Below are 5,652 nucleotides of genomic sequence, written 5' to 3' on the forward strand. Positions count from 1 at the left end.
GTAAGACTGATTGGATGAAGATAGCAGGAAAGCAGAGTTTCAGAGGAACGAAAAGCATCTCCATTCGCTTATCTGAAATTCCTACCAATGATTTACATAAGTATCTCTATCCCTATTTTATTATTTAATATTCGAAAACACCATTATCACTTTATATCTGCCTGACTGAGATTTACAAGGTGACCATAGCTTGCTTCATACCAACAATCTCCGTGGGATTCGACCCTTACTCACGTAAGGTATTACTTGGACGACCCAGTGCACTTGCTGGTTAGTTGTATCGAAGTTGTGACAATCATGAATTAAGATCAGAGCACCAAGCTTTGGAGCCATTACCAGGATTTGTTCGAGCCTGGAGATCACAATTTCGTGCACCAATGGTGTTTATTCATCTTTTGAGGGAGGCCAGGACGTGGCATTAGATCTTTGCCCACTACGTCATGCCTATCACTCATTTCACAGAGATCCCGGTGGACATGCTCGTCCTGATTGGATGTGTTATGGAGGGGAAAGAGGTATACTTCACTCAAATGGCACAGCTGGCTGGTACCCCATGGTTGGCGGATGATATATCACCATCCCCGGATGACGAAAATGAGGAGTTCATTCCGTGGGGGACATGGGTGAACGAGAAGCCCTTATCCCAGCGCTCGTCTAGAGCCAGAGCAGCAGCAGCCAGACCTTCTTCTTCATCAGCTGTAGCAGCACCGTCAGCACCATCAGCATCCACTACACCACCAGCAGCACCTCAACCGACTTACCTTCTAGTCCAGCACCTGATCCGCTTTATGGAGCGCAGTGAGCGCCGCATTATACGACACCTGGACAGGATGGATCAGATGTTTGTGGCATTGGGCATTGAGTTGCCCCCTCTTCCTGACTCTTCTGCATAACAGGAGGAGCATGCTGAGGAGCATGAGGCAGAGCCAGCTCAGACAGAGGCACCACCGCAAACAAAGGCTACTCTGGAGGTTCAGCAGCCACCTGAGGAGCCACAGCCTGAGACCCAGCCAGACATGACAATTGGCCCTCACCATGGGCCAGAGCAGTAGCATCGAGGACGATGCTCGATTCTAAGTGTAGGGAGGTGATGAGCGGATAATTTATACACTTTTTGGCATTATTTTTAGTATGTTTTTAGTAGGATCTAGTTACTTTTAGGGATATTTTTATTAGTTTTATGTTAAATTCACATTTCTGGACTTTACTATGAGTTTGTGTGTTTTTCTGTGATTTCAGATATTTTCTAGCTGAAATTGAGGGACTTGAGCAAAAATCAGATTCAGAGGTAGAAGAAGGACTGCTAATGCTGTTGGATTCTGACCTCCCTGCACTCAAAGTGAATTTTCTGGAGATACAGAACTCAAAATGGCGTGCTTCCAATTGTTTTGGAAAGTACACATCCAGGGCTTTTCAGCAACATATAATAGTCCATACTTTGGCCGAGTTTAGATGACACAAAAGGGCCTTGAACGCCAGTTCTACGCTGCAGTCTGGAGTTAAACGCCAGAAACACGTCACGAACCAGAGTTGAACGCCAGAAACACGTTACAACCTGGCGTTCAACTCCAAAAAGAGCCTCTGCACGTGTAACATTCAAGCTCAGCCCAAGCACACACCAAGTGGGCCCCAGAAGTGGATTTATGCATCAATTACTTACTTCTGTAAACCCTAGTAACTCGTTTAGTATAAATAGGACTTTTTACTATTGTATTAGACATCTTTGGAACATCTTTGGAAGATCGTGGATTGTATTTTTGATCCTGTGATAACGTTTTTGGGGCTGGCCTCTCGGCCATGCCTGAACCTTTCACTTATGTATTTTCAACGGTAGAGTTTCTACACTCCATAGATTAAGGTGTGGAGCTCTGCTGTTCCTCATGAATTAATGCAAAGTACTACAGTTTTCTACTCAATTCAACTTATTCTGCTTCTAAGATATCCATTCGCACCCAAGAACATGATGAATGTGATGATTATGTGACGCTCATCATCATTCTCACTTATGAACGCGTGCCTGACAAACACTTCTGTTCTACATGCAACCAAGCTAGAATGAGTATCTCTTAGATATCTAATACAGAAGACCGAGTCCGAGATATTAGAATCTTCGTGGTATAAGTTAGAACCCATGGATGGCCATTCCTGAGATCCGAAAAGTCTAAACCTTGTCTGTGGTATTCCGAGTAGGATCTGGGAAGGGATGGCTGTGACGATCTTCAAACTCGCGAGTGCTGGGCGTAGTGACAGACGCAAAAGGAGGGTGAATCCTATTCCAGTATGATCGAGAACCTCAGATGATTAGCCGTGCCGTGACAGAGCATTTGGACCTTTTTCATAAGAGGATGGGATGTAGCCATTGACAACGGTGATTCCCTTACAGAAAGCTTGCCATGGAAAGGAGTAGGACTGATTGGATGAAGACAGCAGGAAAGCAGAAGTTCAGAAGAACGAAAGCATCTCTATACGCTTATCTGAAATTCTAACCAATGAATTACATAAGTATTTCTATATTTATTTTCTATTTATTTATTATTTATTTTCGAAAACTCCATAACTATTTGATATCCTCCTGACTGAGATTTACAAGGTGACCATAGCTTGCTTCATACCGACAATCTCCGTGGAATTGACCCTTACTCACGTAAGGTTTTATTAGTTGGACAACCCAGTGCACTTATTGGTTAGTTGTGCGAAGTTGTGAAGTTATGTTTGGACCATGGTATTGTGCACCAGTTATTGGCGCCATGCCACGGAGAGAACGAACAACAAATTTTACAATCTCAGAGTAACAATTTCGCATGTATCAAGTTTTTGGCGCCGTTGCCAGGGATTGTTCGAGTTTGGACAACTGACGGTTCATCTTGTTGCTCAGATTAGGTAATTTTCTTTTTGTTTTATTTTCAAAAATTTTTCAAAAAAATTCTTTCAAAAATTTCTCATCTGTTTTCGAAAATTATTCTAAAATTTTTTAAGAATGAATTCTAGTATTTCATGAAGCATGTTGAAGCCTGACTGGCTGTAAAGCCATGTCTAAATTCATTTGGACTGGGGCTTCCAACCCAACATTATCAAGAGCAAGCTAGTTGTTGCTAATCCACCTGCTGCTGTTCCTGATCCACCTGATTTACATGCTAAAGCTTGACTGGCTATTAAGCCATATCTAACCCTGAGATTGGAGCTTTAGACTAAGAATGCAAGATTCCTGGAATTCACATTAAAAATTTTGGAATCCTTATTTTTCTTTTTCACATTAATTTTCGAAAAATCCAAAAAAAATCATAAAATCATAAAAATCAAAAATATTTTGTGTTTCTTGTTTGAGTCTTGAGTCAATTTCAAGTTTGGTGTCAATTGCATTTTTTCTAAAAAATTCTCTGCATTTTTCAAAAATTCATGCATTCATGCATTCATAGTGTTCTTCATGATCTTTAAGTTGTTACTGGCCAGTCTTCTTGTTTGATCTTCATATTTTCTTGTTTTGTGTCTTTTCTTGTTTTTCATGTGCATTTTTGCATTCATAGTGTCTGAACGTGAAAGATTTCTAAGTTTGGTGTCTTGCATGTTTTCTTTGCATTGAAAATTTTTCAAAAATATGTTCTTGATGTTCATCATGATCTTCAAAGTGTTCTTGGTGTTCATCTTGACATTCATAGCATTCTTGCATACATTCATTGTTTTGATCCATAACTTTCATGCATTGCATCAATTTCATGTTTTTCTCTCTCATCATTAAAAATTCAAAAATAAAAAAAAATATCTTTCCCTTTTTCACTCATAAATTTCGAAAATTTGGATTGACTTTTTCAAAAAATTTTAAAATCTAGTTGTTTTTAAGAGTCAAATCAAATTTTCAATTTAAAAATCTTATCTTTTTCAAAATCTTTTTCAAAAATCTTATCTTTTTCATTTTTCGTAGTCATTTTCGAAAATTTAAAAAAAAAAGTTATTTTTCAAAAATCTTTTCTTAATTTTATATTATAATTTTCGAAAATTTTCTCATTAATTAATGTTTTGATTCAAAAATTTCATGTTTGTTACTTGCTTGTCAAGAAAGATTCAAACTTTAAATTCTAGAATCATATCTTGTGATTTCTTGTGAATCAAGTCATTAATTGTGATTTTAAAAATCAAATCTTTTTCAAAACTAATTTCAATCATATCTTTTCAAAAATATCTTTTTATCTTATCTTTTTCAAAATCATATCTTTTCTATCATATCTTTTTAAAACATATCTTTTTCAAAAATTTGATTTTAAAATATCTTTTCTAACTTCTTATCTTCTTATCTTTTCAAAATTGATTTTCAAATTTGTTTCAACTAACTAACTAACTTTTTGTTTGTTTCTTATCTTTTTCAAAACTACCTAACTAACTCTCTCCCTCTAATTTTCGAAAATCTCTTCCCTCTTTTTCAAAAATTCTTTTTAATTAACTAATTGTTTCAAATTTTATTTTTAATATTTCTTCTTTTAATTTTCGAAAATCACTAAGCATTTTTCAAAAATAATTTTCGAAAATCCTTCTCTCTCATCTCCTTCTTTTTATTTATTCATCTTCTAACACTTCTCTCCCATCCAAAAATTTGAACACTACCTCCCTCTCTGTGTTCGAGTTTTTCTTCTTCCCTATTATTATTATTTTTCTGTTCCCTCTTTTTCATATGAGCAGGAGCAAGGACAAGAAAATTCTTGTTGAAGCAGATCCTGAACCTGAAAAGGACTCTGAAAAGGAAACTAAGAGAAGCTAAAATACAACAATCCAGAGATAACCTTACAGAAATTTTCAAACAGAAAGAGGATATGGCAGCCGAAAATAATAATAATGCAAGGAGGATGCTTGGTGACTTTACTGCACCTAATTCCAATTTCCATGGAAGAAGCATCTCCATCCCTGCTATTGGAGCAAACAATTTTGAGCTGAAACCTCAATTAGTTTCTCTAATGCAGCAAAATTGCAAGTTTCATGGACTTCCATCTGAAGATCCTTTTCAGTTCTTAACTGAATTCTTGCAGATCTATGATACTGTTAAGACTAATGGAGTAGATTCTGAAGTCTACAGGCTCATGCTTTTCCTTTTTGCTATAAGAGATAGAGCTAGAGTGTGGTTGGACTCTCAACCCAAAGATAGCCTGAACTCTTGGGATAAGCTGGTCACGGCTTTCTTAGCCAAGTTCTTTCCTCCCCAAAAGCTGAGTAAGCTTAGAGTGGATGTTTAAACCTTCAGACAGAAAGAAGGTGAATCCCTCTATGAAGCTTGGGAGAGATATAAGCAACTCACCAAAAAGTGTCCTTCTGACATGCTTTCAGAATGGACCATCCTGGATATATTCTATGATGGTCTGTCTGAATTAGCTAAGATGTCATTGGATACTTCTGCAGGAGGATCCATTCACCTAAAGAAAATGCCTGCAGAAGCTCAAGAACTCATTGACATGGTTGCTAATAACCAGTTTATGTACACTTCTGAGAGGAATCCTGTGAGTAATGGGACACCTCAGAAGAAGGGAGTTCTTGAAATTGATACTCTGAATGCCATATTAGCTCAGAATAAAATATTGACTAAGCAAGTCAATATGATTTCTCAGAGTCTGAATGGAATGCAAGCTGCATCCAACAGTACTCGAGAGGCATCTTCTGAAGAAGAAGCTT

At 37.5% G+C, this 5,652-nt stretch overlaps 1 non-coding gene across 1 annotated transcript; it reads right to left on the bottom strand.

Annotated features, from left to right (window-relative positions):
- Positions 1 to 5,198: 5,198 nt before the first annotated feature.
- LOC148553426 (small nucleolar RNA R71) lies at positions 5,199 to 5,306 on the bottom strand. The gene has a single exon (XR_015892707.1). It is a non-coding gene; the product is annotated as a small nucleolar RNA R71 (small nucleolar RNA).
- Positions 5,307 to 5,652: the final 346 nt, after the last annotated feature.

The sequence above is a fragment of the Arachis ipaensis genome, chromosome B7 (assembly GCF_059453495.1).
Source record: "Arachis ipaensis isolate K30076 ecotype BB chromosome B7, ASM5945349v1, whole genome shotgun sequence".
Classification (NCBI taxonomy): Eukaryota; Viridiplantae; Streptophyta; class Magnoliopsida; order Fabales; family Fabaceae; genus Arachis; species Arachis ipaensis.